Source organism: Pantherophis guttatus, chromosome 2 (assembly GCF_059756535.1).
Source record: "Pantherophis guttatus breed Tessera chromosome 2, ASM5975653v1, whole genome shotgun sequence".
Classification (NCBI taxonomy): domain Eukaryota; kingdom Metazoa; phylum Chordata; class Lepidosauria; order Squamata; family Colubridae; genus Pantherophis; species Pantherophis guttatus.
The window spans coordinates 141,228,728-141,242,679 of NC_142064.1; the positions used below are offsets into that span (position 1 = coordinate 141,228,728).

The following is a 13,952-nucleotide window of genomic DNA, read 5'->3' on the forward strand; positions in this document are numbered from 1 at the left end:
CAGCCAATGGGGACTGTTTGGATAGACATGGCAACAGGTCAGCCAATGGGGACTGTCTGGAAACTGAAACATAGTATTTGTTTCTATAGGGCCATAAGAGACAGTTCTGAGTCTGGGCGTGGCTTAGACTTGCTGAACTGTATATAAGAGTTGGTTTGGCCTCTGTAATGGTTGCCTCTGTACAATATATTAGCCTCTCTCTACTCTGTAATGACTTGCTTCTATGAATATTGCTTCTTTGTTCCTGATATTGTATGCTGAATTCTGCTGTATGGTATTGTATATAAATTATATTGTTTCTTATATGTAAATTGACTCCTGCTGAATTGTCTGATCATGTGTGCTGCAACAAACTCTGACAAATTTGAAATAAATCCAGGATAAATAGGAGGAAATAGAATTGATTGAAAAATTAACAACAAAGAATCCCGAAGAATTCCTTACCAGATATTTTACTTATAACTGCTAATTAATTCCTTATATATTATTCCTATTTTTTCAAAAGTTTTTTTTTGAAGAGCTGTATTAAAGACTCTAAGGGACATAGTGGCTCAGTGGCTAAGATGCTGAACTTGTCAATCGAAAGGTCGGCAGTTCAGCGGTTCAAATCCCTAGTGCCGCATAATGGGGTGAGCTCCCCTTACTTGTCCCAGCTTCTGTCAACCTAGCAGTTCGAAAACACGTAAAAAATGCAAGTAGAAAAATAGGGACCACCTTTGGTGGGAAGGTAACAGCGTTCCGTGTGCCTTTGGCATTTAGTCATGCCGGCCACATGACCACAGAGATGACTTTGGACAGCGCTGGCTCTTCGGCTTTGAAACGGAGATGAGCACCACCCCCTAGAGTCGGGAACGACTAGCACATATGTGCGAGGGGAACCTTTACCTTTATTAAAGACTCTAGATGCTTAAAATGTTGCAGCTTCCTTCAGTATTAAAAAACTATGTTTATATACCCCAAATAATACTCCTGTCATTGTCTCCTTCTGCCCCTTGCTTTTATATAGCTTGTTTTTCTTTGATTATTTTTTGTTTACTGTGCTTTGTGGATCATGGTATGTTTAAATATTTTTTCACCCTTCCCCCAATTTATTTTTGGCTTGATCATTCCAACAGGGCATCATTAAATATCTTGACAATTAGCTTACTCAAGAAGGAAAAGGTCAAGTGATTAACAGGACATTTTAAATTACCTCTGTTTGTTAGTTGCTTTATCCTGCTTCAAATTGACACTCTTAAAAGTCAGATTTGTTACTTTGTCTCACTTGCAAATGAATTGGATTTACCACTTGGCCAAGCATGAAATTATCTTTTCAATACTAATTCAATAAGTGTTGAAGAAGTTGGAAGCAATTATACCATCTATACGAAGGCCAGGTTTTTAAATGACATTTTACATTTGCAGACACTAAATACACCACAATTGTCCATGCATAGCATGCAATGACAAGAGAGCTGATGACTAAGTTATCTCCAGTCAACCACCAGAGAATTTGGGTCATAAAACTTATTGATCAGGGTAACAACAACATTCTGAAAAGTTAATGAAATAGACATGCATCTTACAGAGTTTGGCTGAGAAATACAGCCACTTTTTCATCATCTCTTTCATATTCGTGTTAGCATTACCAGTCCAGGTTCAAGACATATAGTTGAGTAGATAGTAATTTGCTTTACTACTACCATCCATTTGCCCATTCCAAGACATCCTGACTCACCCTCCCCCACAAAAAAAAATCAACAACATTAAAATCACAGGCTTCTACTAATATTCCTATGTCTGGATGCAACCATGATTAAAGAATGCAAGAGTTAATTGGTATGTGTGCTACAATTTCTAAAAAAGGAAAATAGTTGAACGCTTTTTCATTCCTTACATCAATCTCTCACCACTGGTAGACATGTCTGTATGTGCATGTGCCTATATTTACATGTATGCATTGCATTCTACAGTGCATGAAAAATGGAAAACTGAATTTGTAAACGCATCTTTTTGACCCGGAGAAAGAAGTCTATCCAATTCTGCTATGAAGACCAAGTGCTTTTAAGCTCATATAGTGGTATCTTAGATCATAGCTGTATCTGTAAATATGCTGTAAAATTAAAGTTGATATTGATTCCTATCACCACCTTCCTGAGTGAAGTGGATACCAAACCATCTCTGGATTGTTAAGAGTGAAGTGTGAAAATGTAAGAACCATCATGCTTCTAGTTGGAATTAACCATAAAAGAGGGCAGAATGTCCCAATGTCATGATGGTTTCTACAGGGTGTCTACAACCCCAACATACTTTTCATTTAATTCACCTATTCAGGGCTATAGAATCTCATTAGCTTTAAGATAATGCATTCTAAAAATGCTAAAATGTGAATCTCAACCTCACAGATTCCCCCAGCTCCCTTTGTCTCCAACATTCCCACTAACTTTCGATCCACCTTTTAATAATTTATATTAAAAATAAATATATATACACTGTATTTTCTATCATTAATAATTTCTGCAGAATGTTAACATCCAAACCTAAACAATCTATGCTTAACTAAAAGAAATAATTTTCAAAGTTAGGATACATAATTTATTAATCAGAATGATTTAGCACATTATACTAAAACTAATTGCATTTAAGGTTTCGTTCATAATACTAAATTGTGTTTTAATGAACAAATTAGAATGAAGGCAATCCCCCTCCACTTTGAAGCCAGATTACCTTTTCCCTTGTAATTCCAAATTATATTATGCAACCATAATATATAAGCACACTAGCTGGACGCCTGTGGTTTGCTACGAAACTATGTGATTGGGCGTGATAAATTGACACTTAAAGCCTGAAATTTAGTGTAGAATGTGTAACTCCGTAGCATCAGAGCGTGCTAATATAAGGCAACTGGCAGTTGGAACAGAGGGAGAGGGGAGTAGAATGTCTAACTCCTTAGCATAGGCTGGATGAGTCATGTGCTGGCAACACCCACTCACGGTTTAGCGAAGGGGTAGCATCAGTGTGTGTTAATATAAGGCAACCAGCAGTTGGGACAGAGTTCCTTTCAGGTGGGGAGGGGGAGTAGAATGTCTAACTCCTTAGCATCAGAGCGTGTGAATATAATACTGTATATGAAATACTAATGATCTGGTCATTTCAGAAAATCCTTTCTTAGCAAGCACCTAGAAGCCAAGAGGAATATACATGCCAAATTTCAAGTTTGTAGGTTGTTACGTTCTGGAGATTTTGTGATGAGTGAGTGGCATTTGGCTTTTACATATATATATATATATATATATATATATATATATATATATATATATATATATATATATATAGAAGATGAATGGATAATTTCCTTTTATATAATTTAGTGCACGTACAAATGATAATCAACATTTTATGATGTGTGGCTAAAAGAAACCAATTATACCTCATGAAACTAAGTAGCTCTTTTGTCTAATGAAGGGCCTGTGTAGTATAAACATTGGTCTCATCTTCACATGCTTCAGTGCAACTGAAAAGAAATCAGCTACAAAAAGAAGCAGCTTTTGCTGATACCAAGACGATAAAGACATGACTTGTACTAAGTTCCCCACCTCCCATGGAGGAACGCAGGATGGAGTAGGATGCAATTAGCCCAAATGTGGATTGTTTTATGTTTCTGCAAATTCCAGACATTTTAAAATTAGAACAGGGGCCACAAACTTGGCAATACTCTGCCATTAATGAATGCATGGCCCCAATCCCCTGTGTATAACAATAAATAATACATGAACAAATAAAACCATGGTAGCTGGCATATGGTTTTAACAGATGGCTAGACCTCTAGCTCCAGGCTTGACTTTGCCTGTGTGAACTTGCTGCAAACTAGCCCAGGCAAAGGAGGAGTCAGCTTTGACAGTCAGCTCCTCTCTGGCCTGTGTGAACCTTGTCAGTTTTACTGTCTAAAAAGTTATATGACTCCCTTTAAGTACCTCTGAATCCTAGAGAGAGCACAACCAGGGCCGGATTTAGATGAAAAGAGGCCCTAGGCTATTCCACTTATGAGGCCCTTTCACCTATAGTGAAAGTGTAATTTTAATTTTGCTAACAATTTGAATGTAGGCCCCTCTTGATCTTGAGGCCCTAGGCTGAAGCCTAGTTAGCCTATAGGAAAATCCGGCCCTGAGCACAACCCAGAGTTTGAGAATCCTTGAATTAGGAAACTCCTTTGAGAAGAACTCATACTTTGTTAGGCCATTGGGTATCAATTTATTCCTTGGGGTTATTTTTTGGGGGGAGGGTATTATTACATTGTTATTAAAAACCTCACCAATTTCCTGGGCAAATCAGCACAGAGAAACAAGACAAAAAAAAAGCCACAGCGTACAAGGAATGAAGAGCGATACATAAAACAAGAAAAGGAAAGGTTGAAAGCAAAAATGGAAATTATGTTGACTTTTTGAAAGAAAATACACAGGAAAATGAAAATTACAAACTGGAAGATCTTGTGCTTATTTTTCTTTGCCCAATATTTTTTTTAAAGAATCTCAAATTTATTCCCAAAATAAAACTGAATAAAAAATGCACTGCTTGAATTCAGCAAATACAGTCCTGGACTGCCATGAGATTCTGTCAGTCAGGTAGGTATTAAAAGATGAGGAATCTCTCAAGAGCAAGAAATACTGAGCAACACATATTATTGAATAAAATGGAGGAATTCAAAGCCAGACTTTTAAGAACTAAGCACCCAAAACCCATTGCTTGAATGGTTAATCTCTCAGTTTAGTAGTTGTCCTTGGACTGGTATTTCTAGGACAGGGGTCTGCAACCTTAAACACTCAAAGAGCCATTTAGACTCATTTCCCACAGAAAAGAAAACACCGGGAGCCACAAAACCCTTCCCGTGCCTGACTATTTCTTGAGCGGCCACAAAACTAGCATATGTAGTTGAATTAAATGTTCTGTTTTCTTCTGAAACTTTTCTTTTCTTGGATTTATCCATGGTTGGCCTACCGGGGGTTGAAAAACTCAATAAATCATGTGCCGGCAGTGTCGCACATTTGTGGTTTTGACACATATTTTGAGTGACAGGGAACCGCAGCATAGGGGTGAAAGAGCTACATGCGGCTCCAGAGCCACAGGTTGCTGACCCCTGGTCTAGGGGAAAAGTCTGATTGCAGACAAAGGCAATTGCTGCATCCTGCTTGCTCTTTTGTTCACGCTTGACACAGAGCCTCCAAGCTCCCTGATTTGTTGAGATGCAGCCGGTGGGAGTATATAATGATCTGTCAAAGTGCCGGCGGTGGCTGCTTCTGTGAGCCAAGCAGCCGCTGTTCACTGTCATTATTAGCTATGAACTGTTAGCCAATAAACCTGTTAGCCTTAACCCAGGGGTGAAATCTAGCAGGTTCTGGAGAACTGGTAGTGGAAATTTTGAGCAGTTTGGAGAACTGGCAAATACCACCTCTGGCTGGCCCAGAGATGGGAATGGAGATTTTGCAGTATCCTTCCCCTGCTATGCCCACCAAGCCATACCACGCCCACAGAACCGGTAATAAAAAAAATTGGATTTCACCAGTGGCTGAAGTCTCACCTCAGTCTGTCAGTCCTTTCCAGGACTTATCAACAATATTATTTACTTTCTAAATGAAGAAAAGATAGGAGGTTCAAGATGGAATATTTGACAAGAACTGGCTGTGTCATAGCAACATGCCCACACCTCTGCAGACCGTCATGCTTAGTTGGCCACAGTGTCCACTTCAGGACAAAGTGAGCAATGACTGGGATTGCAGTGGTGAGGAAGAGAAGCAAGTGAAACCTCAAAACAACTGAGTGTAGAAGTGTTATTTGTCCTTTGAAATCATCATCATCATTCTAGCCATTGTCTATCGACTGCTGAATAAAGGCCTCTTCCGCATGTTTCCAACCAATACGGTCCAGAGCTTTCTTTTGCCAATTGGGCCCTCAATACTTGCTGTTTTTTTTTTCAAATATCTGGCATGAAGTCACATTTATTGCTTTGGGAAAAAATATGGTCTTCAAGTGATCTTTCAAGATGATGATGATCAAATATTTAAATTATTAAATGTAGCTGCCGAGTCCTGGACAATTCAAAACACAGGTTAGTATAGACAACCACAACTAAAATAGTCATAACAGCAACAGGAAAGCACAAAAGGGACCATTTTGTGTCTAGAAAAACTTCTCAAATATTGTCTTAGTTTTTTTTTTTTTTTTTTAAAACTAAGCTTTACCAATTTTAATATGATCCAGATTCATCTAAGTGACTCCTTAATATTTCAAGAAAATTCATATTGAAAACTGATTTTAAAAAACCCTACTTGCCTCCCTGTTTTTAACTGCCATTCTAAGCTATTATGGATACATTGCCAAAACAAAACAACAACAAAAGAAAAACAAAGCAGAGGTGGCTAACAAGTATCATAAGGGATTTTCTAAGAACGGTTAATTAGGAAGGTTCCATATTCATATTCTACAGAACAGAGAAAATAAAAAGTGGTAAAGTTACAGCACTTAATACTGATTGCATTATATTGCACAATACTGGATTTAAAAGCAAATATTTAATAGCAGGGGGGCAGGGGAATTAGTTTGCACCTTTTCCCTGGAATCAGATACTTGGTTTAAAGTTTATAGACCAAAGCTGTGTGCGTGCACTGTGTCTCTCCACATGCTCAGAATCACCTGTTTGCTTTCGACTCCAAAGTGTTGTACGACCCTAGTGAAAATCTGACAGGCAACAGAATATTTGACAGGGATTTCTGACACACCAAGTGAAAAATTTCAGGAGGCTGGCTGCCATCTGGTTTTATGCTTCAACCCCTTAGAAAAAAGAATGTAAATGTTCAACTGTATATTCACCTGGGAATAATACTGAAGACAGGTAAGCCTTGTTTTATTTCCTCTTGCTGCAGTGCCTCACCCGGAAATTGCACAAAAGAAAAAGTTCAACCCAAAATTCAACCCCTCTAACTATTATTTAAAAGCAACATGAATATTAAGTAATTACAATGGCAGTAGTGGGAAGGCTTCTCCCCAAATTTCTTTTTTAACTATATATTTTTATTTAGATAATATATATGGCCATCCAACTCACTCACGATGACTCTGAGAAATAAAGCCCCAACACAAAACCTCATAAACTCCCACTTCCCTGGTGACAACAATCAAACCAATCACTTATGGGCTCCATATTACCTTGGGGTCTCCAGGCCACTGGCAAAACCAGCCAATAGAAGATGTAAAAGCAACAGCAACAATTCTTGGATTGTTAGAGGTGTTATGTTTGGAGGAAGTATAAGATAATGATTGACATTGGCACTGTGGTTGCCAATGATGTCACAGCTCAAAGAAACAGTTCAAACTAAGTGACTTCCAAATAACAGCATGAATTAAAGAGTTGTTATCAGTAACATGCATCCCAATTATGGCAAATAAAATGAAAATAAAAGTGACTCATTTGTTTCTGTATTTGTTAAACATTTGGACATTTGTATCAAGCATGTTAACGTTCCAAGCATTTCACATCAAAAGCTTCAGATGATTAAGTCCTCTAAAAATCAATCACAAATCAGTTTTCAGATGACACTGATGTGTTTTTGCTATTCATTCCTCCTGCACCGTTTCTAGCACTTAATTTTATATTCCTGCAGGCTTGAAATATAGCTTGTGCCAGAATCTGTCCTTTTAGTAATCACCAAAGCAAAACTTGGCAGTTGTCATAAATTACACTCTCAGAGGGGAAAAGAAACACCAGTAATACTCTGAAATGATTGAACTGCGTGGAATCAAAACTAGCTGTCAGAGTATCCATGTGACCAATCTCTCCCTCTATTTCTTTCCCTACTTTTAAAGCAAGAGGTTTCAAGCATTGGAATTATTTGGTGCCAAAATATTCTGGATAAACCAATTATTAATGAAGACGTTTTTAGAATGGTGTGTTGTCGGAAGGAGCTTTCAAATGAGAGCTATAAAGGATACAACTGAATAATTTTTATTTACCCACACAAGATTATGAAGTTTAAATAATAGCCTCCAGCCAATGCAAACTGATTTATTTCATTCCCAAACATCAATACCAGGTAGAATAGATTTTTGTGATAGCCCAAAAGAGGCCATTTTAATAAAACTAGGGCTGTCATTCACACAAAAGGCCCAACTATTATTATGAGATAATATTTCAACAACATATGAGTGATTATGTTCATTTGTTCCTTTTGGGTCTTATTTGAATATTTTCTATCAATATTCTTTTCTGCCTGCATGAATGGGGAGAAGTATGAATGGGGAGATGTATATTTTAAGATTTACTTTTTTTTTGTTCCCAGTTTGGTTTTGTTAACTGTATTGTTTACTGCAGTGCTTATTTTGTACAGTGTGTTCTAAGTATGCTTTTATCGATTGTTTTAATCTGCTTTTGGAATTGTTTGGATTTCATTGTAAGCAGCAAAACTAGACAATGCTGCAATACTGATTGAATATTTCAGAAGTAGGACTGAAGAGCCAGTTACGGAGCAGGAGATGAAAATGGAGGCCATACATCCAGGCCATTTATGGTTTAATGTGTGCCTAGTCACATCCATTTCTTCTGAACCTTATTCAAGGCCATGCTTCAGAGGGCATATTGACTGGCAGGTTTTTACAAATCATGGTTTGTACTAGAAGAAAAATGTAATTAGTAATAAGGGCTATAATGTAAGATTCATTCAAAATTGACTAAGCATTTAGAAAGTTTATTGGGAAGAATTCAGAAAAAGTGTCTCTGTTTTTCAAGTATCATCTTCTGGGCTGTAACACAGGCAAAACAATGTTAATATAAACACAGCTATTTTAATTCTCAGCAGCAACCATTACTAAAAATGACTTGGCAATTCATCAGTCCCCATTTCTTAATCAAAGAAACCCACTCTAATGGACAATGCACATTCAGTCTACCCCAGCATAGGAAACTCTCACAAAAGAAATATTTTAAAATTATTATGACTTTTATAGTAAAAGTATGAATGTTTAGAGATTAGGGAACTGAAATTCTATCCCCATCATCTCCTCAAGACCTGTAAAACTATACAACTGGAAAAGCTTTCTATACAATTCCTATGCTGAAAACAATAATTCCTTCAAAAACAATATATACTTTTGCCATCAGGGCAGGGGTGGGTTCCAGTTACTATTACTACCGGTTCCGCAGCAGGAGCGCGCATGCGCGATTTGCTTGCATGCTTCTGGGCATGCGCGCTTTGCTTGCACGCTTCTGGGCATGCACGCTTTGCTTGCACGCTTCTGCGCATGCGCGCTTTCCTTGCACACTTCTGCGCATGCGCACTTTGCTTGCACGCTTCTGCGCCTGCACAGATCACCCAGGATGATGTCGTGGCAGATGGGTAGAGTCTCCCGCCGGTTTTACTACTGGTTCTATAGAACTGGACCGAACCGGGAGCAACCCACCACTGCTTCAGGGTTATTTATGACTGCTTTCACAAGACTAGGAAGAAGAATTTGATGCCTTCTTTACTGCGGTTTCTTGTTCATTTTTGTGGAGTTTGAAGAGTTTATTCTTGCCCTCCTGCTTGCTAGACTGGGTCACAAAATGTAAAGGATTCAGAGGAACAGTTAATTTATTCCTATTGATTAGAAGCAAGGAAGTGCTTCTAAGTGCAAGGAAATGGCTTCAGATTTTTCCTCCTCTTTCTGCATGAGACCTGAATTTCTCTAGATTAGTATATTTTATAACCCATTTAAAATTTTAAATCTTTACTAATTTATTTTGTAGCAGAGTTATCAACCTAGCCATCTATTAAATACACTAAATCAGCTACAATTCTAAATTTAATATACCAATTACAAAATCAAGAAGAAATGAAATTATACATGGTATGTTGCTGAAATAGCAATAATATTATGGATTTCTGGAGGTGATGAAGTCCAAAGCTTGGGTGTTGCTTACAGAGAGGGACAGGTGTCACATCCATGTCCCCCTTATTTCAGGGGACAGGCCTTCCCAAACTGTCCTCACTGGAAGGGTAGTTTTTTTTTCTGGTAAGGTCAGCAGTCCCATATTATTGTTCCAAGTTCTTTCAAATGCATTATATCAGCAGCATAGAGAAGGTAAGAACCAATCTTTAAAAACAACATTCAAACTTTAAAAGGTTGTTAAACTTACTTAAGGCTTTTTTCAATATGCTCAATTCTTCCACAATATCAGTGACTGTGAAAGCATTGGGTCCAAAAAAATATGTAGTAACATTTTGCAACTCAAACCTATTGGGGTACATTATTGGGATACAAATATTTCTTTTGTAAGATCTTTTGTAAGAATTTTAAAGGTATCATTACTTAATAGGTGGTTAAGGATAATGATCCCATTATAAGCCCTGTTTTACAAACCAACCAACTAACTAACCAACCCACACCACATAATTAGCTCCTTTAAAATAAGAATTATGCCCAACAAACAATTCCTCATGAGAGGATAAATCAGATTTACCTTTCTGTCCAATAAGGCCCAATTATGTTTGATTGCCTTCAATGCTGGAAAAATAATCTAATTCCTGCTGTAGTATCAAGAGCCTGCCAAGACACTAAATAGGTCTCCAATTTGAGGCCATAACAGCATGTAGTCAACTGCCATTCCAAAACATAATTGAAATTAACAAAAGAGCCAATGAAATTATTTAAAATCAGGAAAATTAAAACCATCATAATCATAAGAGAAACACAATTTTAAGAGAGAGCTGACAAGATACATATCAATCTTGTTGCAAAATTCATTTTGATGACATTCAAAATTTGATGCATTGTTTCCCACAAATTTAGGATTATGTTCATCTATCTCTTAATATCCTCTTTCAACTGGGTAACACATTTTTGAAATATTCACTAAACTGGGGGTACTCATGTTCCCTCATTCCCCAGGGCAATATACAAAAGCTATTTTTTCTTGACAGTGCTTGGAAACGTCTTGCCAACTGGCATAATGATTGATGTATTGCAATTAATGGTATAGACACAGTATTTTCCTTACATTGTACTTCTGCTACAAATTTAAGAAAAGATTATTGATTGTGAAAATTCAAAACATATCTGCATATAATATCATCCTCTATTCATATATAGCTAAACTAATTCCTTTAATTTCACAAGTTTGTTTTATTAGGGTACATGAAGGATTTCAATAGCAAATTAAAAATTAGAAGAGATAGAAGATATCTTGGTGATTCCCTTGTTGCATTTTAATTACTGGTGAAATAATCTCCTTACTAATTATATAAAGGATTAAGATAATATATTATAATCCAAGAATCAATTCTGTAAGAAATATCAACTTCTGTAATACTTGAACCAGATATGAAATTTGACCTATATCAAAAGGTTTTTTTACATGCAGCAAACTACTACTACCAATTCATATTTATCAGTGTACAAAGTTATTATCTCAACCAAAATCTTACATAATATGAAGTTTGACACTTTTCAGACTGAGTAATATGAATTAATGCAGGCAATGCCTTCTGTAATCTTTTTACCAATGTAGCTGTTATAATCTTAACATCAATATTAAACAGAGATATTTGGATGATAACTTATACACTGGGCAGGATCCTTAACAGCCTCCAAAATCAGTGTTATAAGCTTTGTTTTCATAATGCATCTAAAATAGCAAAAACTGGAGCTATTTTCTGCTTCAAAATTCATACCATTCCATAATTATTCAATCTGGTAAGGATTTCATCGTGCCAGTGATACATAGATTTTCTGTAACATTAGAGATGTAGTCAAATTCCCTGACTACATATTTGAAATTTATTAAAGAATTATTACATTTTAAAAAGCATTTACATGCTGATGATATCTACACATATAGAATATTATTTTTATAAAACTGAAAACCTGAAAGTTAACTTTCTTGAAATTAGTGTAATTTGTTCCCAGAACACATCTTATCAAAAGTATTATTTTGCTTTCTTATCAATGTTTCAAAAGAAAAGCCAATAATTTCCCAATATTTTTTCTTTCAAGATTTCAACCAATATATTTATTTTCATTTTTTTAAAAATATTTTGGGTTTAAACCAGTGGTGAAATCTGAACCTGTTTACTACCAGTTTGCTGGCTGCGCATGAGCAGTGCACACCATGCACCAAATGCGAGGTGCGCGAGCGCAGTGCACGCCAAAAGGAGGCATGCGGTAAGTAGAACAGCACGCGAAGGGGGGTGATCAGCTGTGGCGCACAATCTTTTTTTTTTACTGCTGCTCAACTGGAATCGTCAGAGACTTTTTTTAAAAGCATTTTTTCTACAACCTCTTCAGCTCAAGAGGTTGTAGAAAAAATGCTTTTAAAAGTTTTTTTAAAAAGCCTCTGATGATTGCGTGGCTCAGCTGGGCAAGGAGGGGGCAGGGATTTTTGCTACTGGTTCTCTGAACTACCCGCCGCCATCGCTACTGGATCGGGCAATCCGGTCCGAATCGTGAGCATTTCACCCTCTAGTTTAAACCATGTTATTGGGCCAACTGCAGCTTAGCATGATATGCTTCCTGGGTTTGTTTCATGCAAAACTGTCTTTGGATATGTGTCGGAATGACTTTGGGAGACAGTGTGAAGAGATTTTATCTAGAAAAATGTCAAATAAGAGGCTTGTGTGGGACTCCCATGCCAAAGTTATTGGATTGCAAAAGTGACTATGGGAGATTTGTACTTTCAGGCTTACAACATTCTGTTAATGTAGATTTACAATAAAATAGAATTAGTTTATTTGGCTGTGTTTCCTGTGTGATTTACCTGCTAAGGCTGACAATGTGCTGCTTTACTTCTAGTTCAAGTTTTCAATGTTGTGATTCATGCATTGTTTTCTGCCAGGAAGCATATCGTTTATTAGCCAACTATGAATAAATGCTTTAAATGCTGAACTATCTCCAACCTCCTTACACACGGTCACTCATGCCCACGTCACTTCCTGCCGGGACTACTGTAGTGCTCTCTACATGGGGCTCTCCTTGAGGAGCACCCAGAGGCTCCAACTGGTGCAGAGTGCGGCCATGCGGGTGGTTATGGGAGCGACGTGGCGTTCCCATGTAACACCTCTCCTGCGCGAGCTGCACTGGCTCCCGGTGGTCTTCCGGGTGCGCTTCAAGGTTTTGGTTACCACCTTTAGAGTGCTCCATGGCTTAGGACCCGGGTACTTACGGGACCGCCTGCTGCCACCAGTAGCCTCTCACTGGCCAGTACGCTGTCACAGAGAGGGGCTCCTCAGGGTGCCATCGGCCAAACAGTGTCGACTGGCGGCCCCCAGGGGAAGAGCCTTCTCTGTGGTGGCACCTGTTATCTGGAATGAGCTCCCCCCAGAGATACGGAGAATCCTGGATTTACGCACCTTCCACTGCGCCCTCAAGACCTTTTTATTCCAACAGGCTGGCCTAGCCTAACCTCCCTTTTTAATTGTAAATTTTAAATTTGTCTAAAATTTTACGGTTGTTTTAATCTGTTCTCGGCCAAATTTATCTAATTAGGTTTTTATACTGTTTTTAAATTTTGTAATTCTGTGTGTTTTATCTCTTGGCTGTTCACCGTCCTGAGTCCCTCGGGAGTAGGGTGGTATATAAATCTATTAAATAATAATAAATAAATAAAAAACTAGTTGAACTTCTATTTATTTGAAAATACAGGTTTATATCTTAATTTTATTATTTCATAATCTATAATCATTTAGCAAGATAATACCTTCCACTAATTGGAGACTTTTTATTTGTGTCCCAACTTAATGAGTTTAGTATATATACACAATCAGAAATTAAAATTGAGCTAATGTTGCATTTTTCACCTAATTTAATCAGTATAATTTGAGAGGCAATTTGATATACTAGTTAAGGAGTTGGCATAGAAAGTAGAGGATGGTGAAGATTAATAATTTTGTAAAATATAAGATTTATCTTTCAACCATTAAAATCAATCCACACTATTAGACAATCTACATGTT

At 37.3% G+C, this 13,952-nt stretch overlaps 1 protein-coding gene across 2 annotated transcripts in view; it reads right to left on the minus strand.

Annotated features, from left to right (window-relative positions):
* The window catches only part of CA10 (carbonic anhydrase 10 (inactive)), a 390,380-nt gene that overhangs the window by 196,375 nt on the left and 180,053 nt on the right, over positions 1 to 13,952 (minus strand). The gene's annotated exons all lie outside the window — the stretch shown is intronic.